An 18,364-nucleotide genomic window follows, 5' to 3' on the forward strand; every position below is an offset into this window, starting at 1 on the left:
TCTCAAAAAAAAAAAAATCAATATGAAAATCAATATTCTATATTACCTCCCAAATATTTCTTTAACAGAGAAAAGAGATATACTATTTGGGTTTTCTTTCTTACAAAACATTGACCTCTTTTGTTATTGTACATGTGCATTATTTTACACGTTTTGTAAGATATAATATCTGTGAGAAAAATATTAAGTCAAATTATAAAAAAATTTAAGGAAAAGAGGGTGAGAGTAGGTGAAAGATTACAAAGTAGATGGTAGCAATGAAGTTAAATGTCTTTTACTTCACTGCTGTTCCCTATAAATTCTTTATGGGTAGAGTCTCTCCATTCAGGTTTCTAGAATATTAATTCAATGTGAATGTAGATAGTTTGGAAACTTTTTCCTCAAAAATGTGAAATAGAGTAGAAAAATAGCTATTTTTCCTAGATTTTTTTTTAGTTTTGAAAGAAAAGATTATGAATTTGATTTTTGTTGACAAAAGGTAAACAAATAAGGGTCATATGGATCAATTGTGTTTCCCGTGCCAATTGTGCACTTTTGTTTACAGCAGTTCTATAATAAGCATTACGAACTTATTAAAGTCTGGCCTTTATTAGGGCAAATCTGGCCTTACTAATCTATATTTCTAATAATTTTTTATTTATAGTTACAGTTATTCTTCCATTCAAAATTTTAAGTCATTTAGGTAATCCCCACCACCCCCACTGGAATTCTCATTATAATTACATAAATGTATAGTAATTTGAAAAGGGTTGGCATTTTCAGGATATGAAATCTTCCCATCCAGAAATGCGGCATGCTTTTTTATTTATTTAGGTTGCCTTTAAAAAAAATATGTTTTTATAAAATGCTATGGTTTCCTCCATACAGGTCCTGCCCCAACCTGTTTTCTTTATGCCAGAGAAATAGCAGTTAAATGAATAGGAAGGAGAGATGTAAAATGGGAAGGAAGGCTTAAAAAGCAGCGTAAAGTATTTGTGGTGAATACATATTGGGAAAACCAAAGAATAAGCCTAGAGACTGTCCGTGGACTCTGAGCATATGGATGCTGGGAGTTTAGGGATTGTAGCAAGAACCTGGCATGCCACATCTTCAACTCTCCCCCTCTAGCCACCAGCGTCTTCTGAGCACCACAGTCATCTCTGGGGTTCCAGTTCTAGTTCTGACTTTCTAGGAGTACATATGGGTTTTTGGCATCTGATGGATTTAGGATAAAATTTTGCTATCAGAGACACAAACTCCTATTAAAAAAGTATAAGCAATAACCTTTTGGAGGTAGGCCCTGCTCAGCTGCTTCAGTTTGACATTCCTAACAGCAGACTGAGCATGAAAGAGGCAGTGATAACAATGGACTGAAAAAGATACCAAGGACTGCAACACTGCTTAGAACAGGTTATTACAATCTCATGAAAGATAAAGAGAATTGAAAGACTGACCTTCCTCACTTTCTTCTATCAACAGATGCACATACAAAAATATCCCAAATCCCATTCTATTTGAAAAGAAGTTCGATGCCACTATACCAGGCCAACCATATAAGATTCTCTTCTGAAAAAAATAATATCTTGTGTTATCTTCAGAAGTATTTCTCTCATATATTAAAAAAAAGATATTATCAGTTTCTCTATCTACTGGAAGACAAAATGGAACCTGCTTCAGAATTATGACATCTTTTCAAGGAATAAAGGACATAGTCCAATCTATAATAAATAAAAGGGAAAGAATATTGCCTGAACAAGACAACAGTGGGTAGATAATAAAAGGTAAAATAAATTTTGATCTAGAAATACCCCTTATGTTTAAAGTTGGTGCACTGATTCCAAATTTTTGCCTTGTGTTCTCTGGAGAGATGTCGGCCTGACTTTAAAACTTTTTACCTTAGTAGTTTATGAAAATAGATTATCTAAAGCCTGAATAATGCTCCAACAGGATTCTCTGAAAAGAAGAACTGTGTCTAAATGAAAAATGTAGAGAATTAATAAAGCAGATCAACAGTGCTGCACTGAAGTAAGATAGTGAAAGACTTAATAAAATGAGAAGCTCCAGAGAACGACCTATCTCCAAGCTTGTCAATTTGAACAGGGATATCAAATAATCTACAGCCATCAGAAGTATCTCTTTTAGCCACTGAAGCGAGGCAATAAAAAAGGAGAGAGTGACTTTACACAAAATCTCTTGAGCTAAGGTATCGCAAGACCGACCTCAGGGATTAAAGGCAGAAGACAGTGGAAGAAACACAGCCTCCTGGGAAATCTCTTGTCGGCCAGATATCAGACATGCAAGTCTTACCTGGGACTTTATGGCTGGGTTAGTGGACCAGAAAGTCACAAGTTTTGAGTTCCAAGATGACACCACTCTGGTCTTTAAGACCAAAGAAAAAAGAAGGTAACAAAATTATATATTTGGGGTGGAAAAGAATAGTTCCGGGTGAAATCTCCTGCATTTATAAATACTTCTTAGGTCATCTACTTGTGGTCTTCAAGGCTGATGAACAATAAGTAGTTTGTGAGAAGCTGCTTCATAATTTACTGTTTCCTGGGTCCATTCTAGAATTTTAAGAGCTAGGCTAGCAAAGGAAAATGAGGCTCTTTGAGAAATTTCCTTTATGATATGCTCTAGCCTCCAAAATCTCCGTATTAGATACATACTGTCAGGTTACCAGTGGGAGTGGAGAGAATTTTTAAAATAAAATAACTTCCCTCTGTACGTAAGTCCATTAGAGTGCCCTTGGCTCTGCCAATTGATCTCTTTCTTTGTTATTTTGGGCCATGTGCTGCACAAGGGGCCAAGAATCTATTGTGGACACAACTTTGGCTATCAGCCATTGAGCCCCGACAGGCTGGAGATGGGTAATGAGAGTGAGTTTCTTAAGCTAGCTGAAGGGACTCAGGTCTATGATATGGCACGATGGAGTCCTCCAAGACTGCTGTTATTGGTTGGCAAGATGGTACTGGGACACATCCAAGTGGAAGGAAGCTGAATACAAGTTATAACATGTGTAAGCACAACAACAGATAAGGTTTCAAGAATAAATGGAAATGTTTAAGTGCAATGAAGTAAAATTAATGAACTAATTAAAATAAGGCAGACAACATGGAGTTTATCTAGAATACCACCATAGGATCTGATCCTCGCTTATTGCTTTGCTAGTTTTTATACTTGTTTATAATTATAAACAGGGACAGAATCTTTCCTCACCAGTGTCTAAGGTGTAGCCATCTGAGTCAATGTCACCATATAAAAAACCCTGGCCACCCTTCAGTGTCAGTATGTCAGTAATAGTGATTGCTGCTAAATCAAAATGCAGTGGTACCAAAAAACATTATTGATTGGCTCTGAGTAAGGGTTCTCTTTTATCTAAAGTCACATAATTTGTGAGTGACAGGACTGAAATTCATGAATCCAATTTCTGGCTCTCTATCCAATGAAAATTCTGTATGTACCTTTTACGATATACAAATCATGACATTTATATAAGATAGAATGGTTTCTATGTAGGTACATTTCTACTAATCAATCTTATTCTTTGTAAATTAATAGAAAAATGTTTATTAACTTCTTAAACAATTTAAAACTGATTAACAAAAAAAGTGTGCTTGTGAATGCTGCCCTATGTTAAAAAGAACAGGTGGAAAGGGCCAAATGTAACCAGTGAAAAAAATTGAAGTTCATTTTTATTTGCTTGCTTTTTGTTTAAGATAGAATTTTCCCCTGCTGACAGGCAGATTCTCAGGGTAGGAGTCCTGAGTTAGAAATGAAAATTGCTTTATAATACAGTCTATACAGGACCTAAATATTAATGCCTCAGATTGCTTTAGGTCAGTTGCCCATAAATGTGAGTACTTATGCTGTTGATTAATTTTTTATGATCTAGTATTACTTTGGTAGTTATACTGAAAACAAAAGCACAACAAAGCTAAGAAAACTAAAATGCATCTAAATATGTACTCCTATATTTTAACTAAAATAAAAAAGTAGACCATTGGGTATCTACCCAAAGGAAAAAGAGACATTCTACAAAAAAGACATATGCACTCCAATGTTTTTAGCAGCACAATTCACAATTGCAAAGATTTGGAAACAACTCAAGTGCCCATCAATACATGAGTGGATTAACAAAATGTGGTATATGTATACCATGGAGTACTACTCAGTCATAAAAAAAAAACGATGAACTAGTTTTGTATTATCCTGGATGGAGCTGAAGCTCATTCTTCTAAGTGAAGTAACACAAGAATAGAAAAATAAACTCCACATGTACTTACCATTAAATTGGTATTAATTGATCAACACTAACATGCACATATGTGAAGTAACATTCACAGGGTGTCAGGCAGGTGGGAGGGGGGAGGAGGGGATGGGTAAATCCATACCTAACAGATGTGCACTGTCTGGGGGATGGGCATGCTTGTTGGGCGGTGTAAAAGCAATTTATATAACCAAAGTGTTTGTACCCCTGTAATACTCTGCAATAAAAAAAATTTAATTTTAAAAAAGTAAACCATAATAGGTTAATGAAATGCAAATGTAAATATTTAAATAAAATGATATATGCCATAATATCTAGTTTAACATTAAAGTAAAAAGATGGAGAACCTAATTTTCTCCTTCAGCTCTGTGTGTACAACAATGTTCACAATACTGAAATTAGATAAAACCCTAAGGAAGAGGAAGAGATTTAGGAAAAAACTTTTCGTTCTTTGTCAAAACATACAAAACAAAATTTGATTGAACTATAAATGTGTGAATTTTTAAATAAACAAAATAAAGGGGATGAGCACTTGGTTTTGGTTAGCACATAGGTGTTTCAATTAATTACTGCATTGTTTTTTAAAACTGTCAATAGTTCATACAAGTTGAAGTATCATGAAAAATATGGGGAAATATAACTGTACTCAGTCAGCTTTCGTGGAGTTTGCAAGCAAAGGGTCACCTCACCTGAGAAAAGATAAGAAGTATATGTGTATATATACACACAGATATATAAATATGTACATATATATTTCTATTTATAAAAAGATACATAGTTACATATAAAATATATTTATAAAAATATACATATATAATATTTATTTCTTATACTCACATACATATATAAAAATATGTATTATATTATTTACACAAACACTTGATATATGTCAGTTTTTGGCTATGCAAAATCTGAACCCTGTGTTCCAACAGAAGCTTGCCCACCATCATGGAGCAGAAAAATGCCAGATTGTTGCTTTCCTTGCCTCCCTCGAAGCTAGGACGTTACCATGAAAATAAGACTTTGCCAATCAGATCTACCAATGCCCAGACTTTGAATCAAGAGTTAGTGAAGTAAGGAAATGGAGACTGAAAATGTTTCCTTGGCAGCAACATCAGTTTTTGCAGGATGAAATTTCTGGGGACACAGTGACATTCAGCATCCTGTGCCAGTGGCCACAATGTGTTTGGCATGAGTGGCAGGGTTGTGCTTGACAGACCAGGTCTGCAGCCTGATTGGGAGAGTGATTCCCTCCAAGCCTTGGTTTCCAGCACTCCTAGAAGTTCTGTGAACTACCTCATAAACATTTAATAAATTTTATATAGATAGAAAGATAGATAGATAGCTTTACTAAATCACCTAGAGTTAGGTTCTGCTGTTTGCCTCTAACAATTACTGCTGATAAAATACAAAAAGAGTAATCAGAGTGATCAATTTGAAGAAAAAACCATAAGCGACGGCACAGCTATTAGGGAAAAGGAGTGGAGACACAGGAAGGAGGCGTACTCGCAGTGGTGGTGTGAGGGGGTAGGATGAAGACGGGAAGACACAGCTACCCAGATTTTCTGCTGTGATCAATGTGCACTGGAATTTTTACACCAGAAACATCTGTAGGAGGCAGAAGGTCAAGTGAAAGAGGAAGCCTGAAAGCCATGAATCTAGCAGGTTCTCGTGGTGATGGACTAGGAAGGACTAGGCATCCGCTCCTCAAGAGAAGAAGGGAGAGGGGGCAGAGCAAGATGGCTGAACAGAAACCTACGGCCATAATCCCTCCACATGAACAGCAAATTCATCAACTATCCACACTAGCAGGCACCTTCAGAAAACCAAAAATCAGGTGAGCAATCATATTACCTGGTTTTAACATTATGTCAAGGAAAGAGGCAGTTAAGAGGGCAGACAAGACAACCCTGCGTTGCCTACCCTACCCCTCCTTCATCCGCTGGTAGTGCTAGCACGCCCAGGGGAAAGAGAATCTGTGTGCCTGGGAGAGGGAGAGTGAAGTGCTTGTGGGACTGTGCATTCAAACTGGGGGCCACCCTGGCACAGGTGAACACAGCACAGGGCAGAATTCTGCCAGTGTCCACCAAGAGAGCATTTAGACCAGCCAGACCAGAGGGAAATCGTCTACCATGAAACCTGAGTTCCGGCTAGCCTCACCTCTGGCTGCTGGAGCCTGAACTAAATTTGTAAAGCAGTTGGACCACAAAGGCTGCAGTCCTTCAGCAATTCCTGCAGCTACACTGGCTCGGGGCCAGTGGACTTGGGGTACATGTGACTCAGTGAGACACGAGCAGCAGCAGCCAAGCCAGTGCCTTTTTCACCCCTCCCCCAACTACAGGCACTGTGGCTCAGGGAGAGTCTTCTTCCATTTGGGGAAAAGAAAGGGAAAAGTTCAGAGGACTTTGTTTTGCAACTCCAGTACCAGCCCAGTTGCAGTAAAATATAGTACAAGCAGACTCCTGAAACCCCTGAGTCCAGGCCTTAGTTCCTGGATGGCATTTCTGGCCAAAAGGAAACATGCTGCCGTGAAGGGAAGGACCCAGTCCTGGCAGGATTCACCACCTGCTGACTAAAGAGCACTTGGGCTTTGAATGAACATCAGAGGTAGCCAGGCAACAGTCATTACAGGCTTTGGGTGAGAAGAGGCTGGCTTCAAGTGTGACCTGGCACTGGGGGCCACAGGGGGTGCCCACATCACTCCTCCCCTAATTCCAGCAGCCCAGCACAGAGAATGGGGGAAGAGAGTGAGTAATCCATAGAATTCACCCGTATCTTACCCAAGTCAACCAAGGTCTTACTCAAGTCAACCAAGGTCGTACAACCAGGAGTCTGTAAGAGTCACAGCATTACTGGGCTTGGGACACCCCTAGTGCTGATACAACTGCAGTGATCAAAGACTTAGCTCATGACACTCAATTCCCTTTGAATATCTGGAAAGCCTTCTCAAGAAGGATGGGTTCAAACAAGCCCAGACTGCGAAGATTAAAATAAATACCTAACTCTTTAATGCCCAGACATTGACGAACATCCACAAGCATTAAGAACATCCATGAAAACATGACTCCAACAAACAAACTAAATAAGGTACTAGTGACCAATCCCAGAATGATGGAGATAGGTGACCTTTCAGACAAAGAATTCAAAATAGCTCTCCTGAAGCTCAATGAACTTCAAGACAACACAGAGAAGGAATTCAGAAGTCTATCAGAAAAATTTAAGAAAGAGATTGAAATAATAAAAAATTAAGCAGAATTTCAAAGCCTAAGAATTCAATTGACACACACACCACACACACACACACGACTTCAACTGACAAACTGAGAAATGCACCAGAGTCTTTCAACAGTAGGATTGACCAAGCAGAAGAAAGAATTAGTGAGCTTGAAGACGGGCTATTTAAAAATACAGTCAGAAAAGAAAAAAATAAAAAAAGAACAAAAAAGAATGAAGTATACTCACAAGACCCAGAAAATAACCTCAAAAAGTCAAATCTAAGTTATTGGCTTTATTGAGGAGGTAGAGAGAGAGACTGGGGTAAAAAGTTTATTCAAAGAAATAATAACAGAGAACTTTCCAAACCTAGAGAAAGCTATCAATATTTAGGTACAACAAGGTCATAGAACACCAAGCAGATTTAATACAAACAAGACTACTTCAAGGCATTTAATAATCAAGCTCCCAAAGGTCATAAATAAAGAAAAGGTCCTCAGGGAAGAAAGAAAAAAACAGTAACATATAAACAAGCTCCAATACATCTGGCAGCAGACTTCTCAGTTGAAACCTTATAGGCCAGGAGACAGTGGCATGACATATTCAAAGTCCTGAAGGCAAAAAAAAAAACCTTAGCCCTAGAATATTATGTCCTGCAAAAATATCCTTAAAACATGAAGGAGAAATAAAGACTTTCTCAGACAAAAGAAAGCTGAAGGATGTCCTCAACACTAGACTTGTCCTACAAGAAATGCAAAAAGGAGTTCTTCTATCTGAAAGAAAAGGACATTAATGAATACTAAGAAATCATCTGAAGGTATATAACTCACTGATAACACAAACATAGGATCCTGTATTGCTATAATTAGTGTATAAACCACTTATGTCTTGAGTAGGGAGACTAAAAGACAAACCTGCCAAAAATAATTACAACTTTTTGAGAAATAATATAAGATTTCTCTTTGTTTATTTGTTTGTTTGTAAGCAGAGTTGTCATATGTTTAATATAACTGGTTATAAAATGTTTTTTGCAAGCCTCATGGTAACCTCAAATCAAAAACCCTACAACAGATATACAAAGAATAAAAAGCAAGAAATTAAAACACACTACCAGAGAAAACCAACAAAGGAAGACAGGAAGGAAATAAGAAAGAGAGGACCACAAAAAACCAGAAATCAAATAACAACATGGCAGCAGTGTAAGTCCTTACCTATCAGTAATAACACTGAATGTGAATGGAGTAAATTCTCCAATCAAAAAACATAAAGTGGCCGAATGGATAAAAAGAAAAAAACAAGATCCAACTATATGTTGTCTACAAAAAACCCACTTCACCTATAAAGACACATATGGACTGAAAATAAAGGGATAGAAAAATATTCCATGCAAATGGAAACCAAAAAGAGCAGGGGTAGCTTTACTGCTATTAGATAAAATAGATTTCAAGACAAAAATTGTAAAAAGAGACAAAGAAGGTCATTATATAATGATAAAGGGGTCAATTCAGCAAGAGAATATAACAATTCTAAATATATATGCATCCCAAACTGGAGCACCCAGATATATAGAGCAAATATCATTAGAGCTGGAGAGAGAGACAGACCATAACACAGTAACTGTTGGAGACCTCAACACTCCTCTCTGAGCATTGGATAGATCATCCAGACAGAAAATAAAAAAAAAAAAAAAATTGGACAATCTGTACTATAGACCAAATGAACATATTAGATATTTATAGAACGTTTAATCCAAAAGCTACAGAATATACATTCTTCTCCTCGACTTGTGTATCATTCTCAAGGACAGACCATATGTGAGGCCATAAACAAGCCTTTAAAACTTCAAAAAAATTGAAATCATACCAAGAATTTTCTCTGACTGCAACAGAATAAAACTAGGTATCAATAACAAGAAAAACATTGGAAACTATACAAACACATGGAAATGAAACAATTTGCTCCTGAATGACCAGTGGGTCAATGAAGAGATTAAAGGGGAATTAAAAAATTTCTTGAAAAAAATGAAAATGAAAACACAATATATAAAAACCTATGGGATACAGCAAAAGCAGTAACAAGAGGAAAGTTTATAGCAGTAAGTGCCAACATCAAAAAAGTAGAAAAGCTTTGAGTAAACAACCTAATGATATATTTCAAAGAACTGGAAAAACACGAGCAAACCCAACCCAAAATTAGTAGAAGGAAAGAAATAATAAAGACCAAAGCAGGAATAAATGAAATTAAAACAAAAAAAAAAATACATAAGTAAACAAAAAGTTGGTTTTTTGAAAAAATAAGCAAAATCGACAAAATTAACCAGACTAAGAAAAAGAGACGACCCAAAAAAATAAAATCAGAGAGGAAAAAAAGAGACATTACAACTGATACTACTGAAATCCAAAGGATCATTAGGGACTACTATGAGCAACTATATGCCAATAAATTGGAAAACCTAGAAGAAATGGTTAAATTCCTAGACACACACAACTTACCAAGATTGAACCAGGAAGAAATCCAAAACCTGAATAAATTGGTAACAAGTAACGAGACAGAAGCAGTAATAAAAAGTCTGCCATCAAAGAAAAACGCAGGACCCCAACCAACTCTTCCTCTAGATCTGCTTGTCTAACTCTTAACCCCTTGAAATCCTTGCTCAAATTTCCCCTTTCCAACAAGGTTTACTCTGATTCATCTATTTCATACTACCACCTGCCCCTACTCCTGGCACTCCTGATTTTCTGTACTTTTTACTGTTTTCTTTTTACATAGCATTTATCACCAATGTTTTTAGAGTTTACTTATGCATAACATTTATTGTTAATTGTCTTATCTCCTATACCAGAATGTTGGCACCAAGAGGAAAGTAATCTTTGCTTTGTTCATATATTCCAAACTCCTAAAGCAGTTCCTGGCATATAACAGGGGCACAACAAATATTTGTTGAATGAAGGAATGAATGTAGCTGGGGTGAAATAAGTAAGAGGGAAGGGGCAGAGATGAGGTGATTGAGGTAGAGAGGAGTCAGATGACAAAGAGCCTCTGTGGCCATGTGAAAGCTCTAGAATATATTCTGAGCGAGCTGTGAGACCCCCGGATGTTGCTGAGCTCAGAGTACCAGGATCTGACAAATGAAGGAAAAAGAGCAGGAGGAGAAAGAAGAGTTGAACCTACCAAGGAATTGGTGATGAATGGAACAAAATCTTAGAGGTAGAGGGGTTGGGATCCACGTGCCCAGGGGGCCTTGGTCAGAGCAAGGTATATGTACACGACAAGTAGAAATGATTGCACACATAAACCACAAATCTTATCTCTGGTTAAAGGGTTTATTATCAGTTGTCCTTTTTTTCTTTGCGTAATTTTATTGTCCTGGCAGACACACCATATTGTTTTGGAAAGCAATTGGACTGTAAATATGGTGGTCATATTTTCTAAATCAAAAATGAGTTGCATGGTTTAGAAAATATTTTTTCTAGCCTATAAGTTTACTTATGGGTAAAGTCTTATAATCAGAATCAAATCACATTTAGTATTATAAATGTAACAAACAGGAGAAAGAAAATACAGAATAGTTTTAGCTAATATTCAAAAGTCTACATTGGTTAAACTGTGACTCTGCATGCAAAGGTGAGTCAGACAATACCATCAGGCTTGAGGGTATGAGTTACTTTAGGAATATTTTATGATTATGCAGGTAGTATGGCCACAGCTGTACTTTAGGAAGCTTAATATGGAAGCAACTTGGAATGGAATACAGCTAGAAATTGGATTTAAGCATCATAATTCAGTGCTTCTGAGTAAAATTTTAAAACAAGGAGATTTGTTAATTTGTGTTATCAACTCTCATGCCAGACAAACTGGATTCCAATCACTATTTTACCATTTACTAGCTGGGTGGTCTTGGGTAAGTTATCTAATTGCTACTTCATTTTCCTCACGTGTAAACTGGCATAAATAGTAACATTTAGGAGGGATGATTTGTGGATTAAATGAATCAATAAGGAAAGCACTAAGAATAGGGCCTGGAATTTAGTAAGTGCTAGCTGAGTATTAGATATTTTTGCTGCTATTATTTCTATCCCCTAGGGCAATATTAGACATAAATAGACTCATGTTATATTGCTGCTGCATTTCAACACCTTCAAAAGTGCATCTAATTGCTATAAAAATAATTCATTTATTGCTATAAAAATAATTCATTTATTGCTATGAACATTCAAGAAAACTATGTTATTTCAAAAAACAACACTAATGTTTGGAAGTAGAAAAACTCAGTTATGATAGTCACTAATTTCATGATATGTGAAGATTATAATATTTCATACAACTGATATGGTTTATTAGTTTTGACAATAGTGAAAATTTATAAAGCAACTATTATTTTGCCAGGTACTGTGCTATCTACTTTACATTTGCTATATCTTCATAATAACTTCACGAGATGAGTATTACTATTTTGTCATTTTCCCAAAGAGGAAACAGGCTTAAAGAAGTTGGTAACTTGAGTAAGGATATATTAATATTATTTGTAAGTGTCTCAGAGGGAATTTGGACTCAGGCAATCTGACCCCACGGCCCACGCTACATTATGAGGTCATGGCAAGTGAGTGAAATAATATGTAGAGATTTATAAATTAAAATATAAAACAAAGTGACTAATTTCTAGGAATTGTACCCTAAACTCTATAGCAAAGCAAAATATTCTTTATTAGGTAATCAACTATTTGATGATGTATGTTTAATTCAAGATCAAGGGACAAAATAAAAATCATAGGCAAGAAAATGCTTTATAGAGATCAAAACCCTAGGTCAATGTTAGCATTTGTTACCATTCATACAGATTACAGGGCTTAAGACTACTCAGTGTCTCAAAGCAGCGATCAGAAATTCACTGGGGCTGGCTGTATTATATACATGTATTTAATTTTCTATAAATTATGATATTTGTGTACGTAAATTCTTTTGATAATAATATTTCTTAAATGTATGACATCTTAAAAAAGAAAAGAACCTTGCCAGCTGGGAAGAGACTACCCCTCCCCTTCTTGGGGTTAGTCATTCTTTGAGCTAGCACAGAACTTGGCCTGGAGTCTACCTTTAATATGCAAACTAACCAATCCTGGCCACACCTCCTCCTGCTGGCCCAAGTTCCTCAGGAGGCAATATTCCTCTACCTTAATCATCCCAGGGCCAGGTAGCAGGCCACTAGGGATCCCCCTCAGCTTAAAGCGCACAGGAATTACTCAAACTAGCCAATGCTAAACTGTTGACTCCTCCCCTGTTCTGTTTTTCCTGCCTCGACTTTCCTCTTGCTATCTTCTGCCACTTGACCAAAACCTGGCACTTCTTGTGACCCTAAGTAGCATGTAGTTATTACCCCCGTCTCTAGGGCCTGTGAGTATAATAAACTTTGTTTGCTTATGCCTCTCCTGTTATGTCCTCTTGTGGTTCCACCTGACTGACCATCACCTAAAAGAACACAGAACACTAGGATTCTGTTAACTCAAAAATTAAGTGCAGAAAACTGTCAAAAAATTCTTTATGTAAAACACTCATTTCATACAAACTGTCAAATGAGAGATGAGTGATAGCGTTGCAAATGAAGGCTAGCCCAAAATACTCATCTCTTAAAACTCTTCATATATTCTTATATTTGTTTATTAAGCTCATTCAGAAAATATTTGTTGAGCAATTTTTAGGTTCTAGGCAGCTGGGGATACGACAGAGACCAAGACAGATATAATTCCTGTTGTTGGAGAGATTATGTTCTGGCAGGGGAAACTGTGGATAAATAAATAAATAAACTAATAAATAAAAAGTAATTCTTATGAGGAAATAAAGAATGAGACAAGTTAGAGAATCGATGAGGGCAGAGTTAGGGAAAGTGACTTTACACAGGGTAAGTCTAGAAGAAGATCTATCTGAGGAGATAACATTCAAGCTGACTGAAGATGAGCAAAAGTAATAAGGGAAAGGGTTCCAGACATAGAAAACCACATGCACCAGCAGGTACATGTCTCCAAAGAAACAATGTAAGTGTTCCTTTTTCTCTCCTAACATCTTCTGGATGCTTCTAAACCTGCTTTCATTTTTTATAAAAAGCACGTTTTATTCATGAGTTTTCTCAAGAGCATGGACTACACTTTCCTCATCTTCATAGTCCTGATAATCCACTCAATGCTTTGACATGGTGAATACCCAAAAGATGTTTGGGGGCCAAGTAAATGAATGGATGAATTAAGGATTAATCCACATAAATCTCAAAAGTTTTCTAAAAGAAAGTTAAAAACTTATGGTTTAGGGTAATGTCAGCAAAAATGGCAGAGTAAGGATCTCCCAAAATTCCCCCCTTAAAAGCAATTGAGAAATGTGGTAAAAATTCTAAGAATCAATCCTTCCAGAATGCTGGAGATTAACCAAAGGTTTGTAGCAATCCAGGGAATGTATATTCAAGAAAAATTGCCAAATCTTGAAAAGAACAGCAAACTTAATGTCATATTAACTTGCCCTGTTACCATTCCTCTCTTTATAGGTACAGAGAAGCCTTGAAAACCAGCAGTCTTCAATCACAGTGAAAATCAGCAGCACACTAGTCAGTAGATAGGGCAGAACAGGGTTGGAACTTTTTCAAAACCTCATTCCTAGAGAATTCCCTTTAGTTGACAAGCTTGACAGTTCCCTGGAAGACCCTACTTGCAAGACTGTCTTTATTTGACCTGACTTGAAGCTCATCCAGTATGAAAAGCCTTTTCCCCAGGGGTGTTGACTGAAAATCTTTAAAGACAACTGTTTAACTTTGCAGCTACCTGAGGCAGTAGGTAACTGCTGGGCAAACAATAGGCAAATCAGAAAGATTAAAATAAAAGGCTAGGGAATGAGATGTTGATAGTGGCTTTGAAAACATCCAGTGCATTCTTGGAAATGTAGAAGACCATGCATTGGCCCAGGCTGTACTCATGCTCAGGCAAGATATGAGAAGGCCCTAAGCCCTCACCTATGGCCAAACTTGAAGAAGCAGGAAGTGAAAGCTAAGGCAGAATTGTCAACTGCCTGGCTAGAAGGTGTGCTCCAGCGTGCACATGGAGCCCCTAGGCAAAGAATGGGAGATATAAATTCTGGTGTAAAGAAATCTCTGTCCATTTACTAGCTGATCACTATACTAACTGAGCACAGACTTCTGTGGCCCTCCACGATAAAGAATACAAACATTACAGAATTGGTTAAGGAAAGTTACTAAACATTCAAACAACAAGAACAACAAGTAGCAGCAACAAAAAACCCTGAGGAGGGGAAAGAATCTAATTTTCAGAGTTTCCACATTATATTTTTTAAAATGTCCAGTTTTCAACAAAAAAATTATAAAACATGCCATAAGAAACATGAAATAAGAAATAAGAAACCACAATATTGAATGCATATCACTTTCATACCATTATAAAGTTAAAAAATCATAAGTCAAACTACTGTTAAGTCAGGGACTATCTGTGTAGACCATTCACAGGGAAAAAAGGAATCAATAGAAATTATCCCTGAAGAAACCCAGATGCTGGACTTACTAACCAAAGACTTTAAATCAGATATTTTCAATATATTCAAATAACTAAAGAAATCATGTCTAAAGAACTAAATAGAGAATATCAATAAACAAATTGTAAATAAAGATTAGAGCAGAAATAAATTAGAGAATAGAAAATCAGTAGAAAGAAATAAAATCAAGCAAAATCACCAGAACCTAAAAGGTAGTTCTTTGAAAACAAAATTCATAGATATTTAGCTACAATGACAAAGAAATATGAAAGAGGACTCAAATTAGTAAAATCAGAAATGAAAGATATGCTTTCCTAGTGACCTTACAGAAATAAAAAGAATTATGGGAAATACTAACAATTGTATGCTAACAAATTAGATAACCTAGATGAAATATACAAATTCCTAAAAAGATACAAACTACAAAACTGACTCAAGAAGAAACAGATAATCTGAATAGACCTGTAACAAAAAAAAGAATGAATGAATCAAAAAACTTCTCAAAAAGAAAATCTCAGGACCAGATCACTTCACTGGTGAATTTTACCATATGTTTAAAGAAATAACATCAATGCTTCATGAACTCTTCCAAAAAATTGGAGGGAATACTTCCAAATTTACTCTTTACAACCAAAATTATCTTGATACCAAAACCAGACAAAGACATCACTATAGGCCAATATTCCTTATTAATATAGGTGTAAAATTCCTCAACAAAATACTAGCAAACTGAATCCAGCAATGAAGAAAGAGGATTATACACCATGATTAGGTAGGATATATCCCAGGATTGCAAGGATGGTCCAACACCTGAAAATCAATTAATGTAAAACATTGTAATATAAAATAAAACATTATGGTACGTGAAAGAAGACAGAAACAAAAAGACCACATATCGTTATGATTCCATTTATGTGAAATGTCTAGAAAAGGCAAATGTGCAAAGACAGTAAGTAGATTAGTGGTTGCCAGGGGCTGAGAGTACAGGAAAATGGAAAGTGACTCCTAAGGGGAATGGGGTTTCTTTTAGGAGTGATAAAAATGTTCTGGAACTAGTAGTGTTGATGGTTGTACAATCTCATAAATACACTAAAACCTACTAAATTTTATACTTTAAAGAGGTGAATTTTATGATATGTGAATTACATATAAATGCAAAAAAAAGGATGTATGTTACGTACATACAAACTTATGGTTCAAGATGGTAGGCTAAGAACAAATTTCTACCCCCTCTTCTGTCTCAACGTCCCATTAAAACAAAAAGGGCAATTTTAACGAATAAAAACATAGTAATGCTAGAAAAGAAGAAAGGGAAGAAGCAGATAACAAAGACTGAGGAAATATTAGAAGGTGGAAAGTATACAGGATCAGCTAGAGAAAGCAGAATAGTGAAAACAACCACCCAAAATAATGGGGGCTAAGTAAGCATCTTTATACGGGAGCCCTAAGAAAGTTCCAATTTCAAAGTAAACAAACAGAAAAGACGAGAGTAGGCTGAGGGGCAGCTGTGAAAGTAAAGAACTAACTGCCTTCATAAAAGTGGTATGAGTCTTACCTTTTTACCCTGAGACTTATTTTATGAACATAAGAAAGTTGGCCAAAGTGCTTGAGATGAGATCTAGGAGAGAGTGGCGAGATTAGAGAGATACACAATTGGACTTTCCCAAAGGACAACCCCAAGAAGAAAATGGTGACCTGGCAATAGATAAGAGCACAGAATGGAAAAACTGTGATATCGAGTCAGATTATTATTCCACACATGTGATGATTAATTTTATGTTTAATTTGACTGGATCGGGGGTGCCCAGATATTTGGCTAAACATTGTCTCTGGGTATGTCTGTAAGGGTACTTCTGGTTGAGATTAGCATTTGAATCAGTAGCTGGAGTAAAGCAGACTGCCCTCCACAATGTGAACGGGAATGTTTACTCAGAGTTCTTCAGAGAAACAAAACTCAATGGATTGGATGATGCCTACTGTGATGGTTCATTTTGTGTCAACTTGATTGGCTGTAGAGTACCCAGACTAAGTATTTTTCTGAGTGTCTCTGCAAGGGTATTTCTGAATAAGAGATTAGCATTTGAATCGGTGGACTCAGGAAAGCAGATCCCCCTCCTCAATGTAAGGGCATCATCTAATCTATCCAGGGCCTGCAGAGACAGCAGATCATGGAACTTCTCAGTCTCCATAATCACGCCAGCCAGTTCCTTATTATTAGTCCCTTTTGCAATCTCTCTCCCTCTCTCTTTATTTGCATCCTACTGGTTCTATTTCTCTGGAGAACCCTGACTAATATGATGTACTTTAATGCTCTTTCCTTGACAGGATCCTTTGTATGGACACATGGATATCTCAATATCAATCTCCAAAGATCTGTGGTCTCCTCTCACAACATCTAAATTTCTGAGCTGCTACTACATCTTATGCATGGATTGATCTAAATAGCTTCTGTATAAACCTGGTTAAAAAACGTTTGATGTTTTTTATAAGTGGTTTTCAATTCTGTGTCTTATTGGCTGAAAACATCAATATAGTATAGCTGTTACACTGGTGCTACTATTTGAAGGAGCATTTTTCTGTCAGAAGAGAACAATGGGTTCTGAAAATAAACAAGAATATAGAAAAAGAGAAAAGGTTTTGTCTTTCTCCACCACTACTGTGTTCAAGAGTTCCAGATTCAAGCATTGTGGAAATTTAGATTAATGCTACACTTCTGTTGTGCCCTTTTGGTCAGAGAGGATTCCCCACGTTATCCCACCATCCATATCTCCAACCTTTTATTTCCTAAAGACCATGAATTTGGATAACCCTAAAACAGGAAAAGACTCTAGTAAGGAAATAGTAAAGGAGAATACGTGACAATCAAGGATGCACGCCCTTTTCCCAGTTACAGACACGTGGGCATGTCCATTTCCATTTTCCTTGTATAGGCAAGCTCCACGAAGGCGAGTGGTCTTCTCTTAACATTCACCAGTGTATTTCCAGAATCTAACCTGTTAGCACTGTTGGCACTCAATGATTCTAACACTCACCATTTCTACGGTCTGGCATCTGCTGATTCACACTCAAGGCTCAGACAGTATTGCTTAGACATTTATGTTGATAAAGCTAGTTTCCTTTTTAGTTTAACTCAAAAAGCAACAATCCAAAATAAAGAAAAAACTCCAATAAAATATTTTCTGCAATCATGGAGGAGCGGAAGGACAATGGTTACTTGGCACCATACCTTTCGCCAGAGTATCATATTGTTTTCTTCTCAGAAAATCAAATCATTTCTTACTGTTTTTAGATCTGAATATATAATTTGACAATTAAAGTTTTCTAAAAAATCTATTTCCCAAACAGGTCCATTTATGCTTAATAAACAGGTAGTTAAGACCT

At 36.5% G+C, this 18,364-nt stretch overlaps 1 protein-coding gene across 2 annotated transcripts in view; it reads right to left on the reverse strand.

Moving 5' to 3' along the window:
- CYP39A1 (cytochrome P450 family 39 subfamily A member 1) overlaps positions 1-18,364 on the reverse strand; it is an 88,115-nt gene that overhangs the window by 51,901 nt on the left and 17,850 nt on the right. The gene's annotated exons all lie outside the window — the stretch shown is intronic.

This window comes from Eulemur rufifrons, chromosome 15 (assembly GCF_041146395.1).
Source record: "Eulemur rufifrons isolate Redbay chromosome 15, OSU_ERuf_1, whole genome shotgun sequence".
NCBI classification, from domain to species: Eukaryota; Metazoa; Chordata; class Mammalia; order Primates; family Lemuridae; genus Eulemur; species Eulemur rufifrons.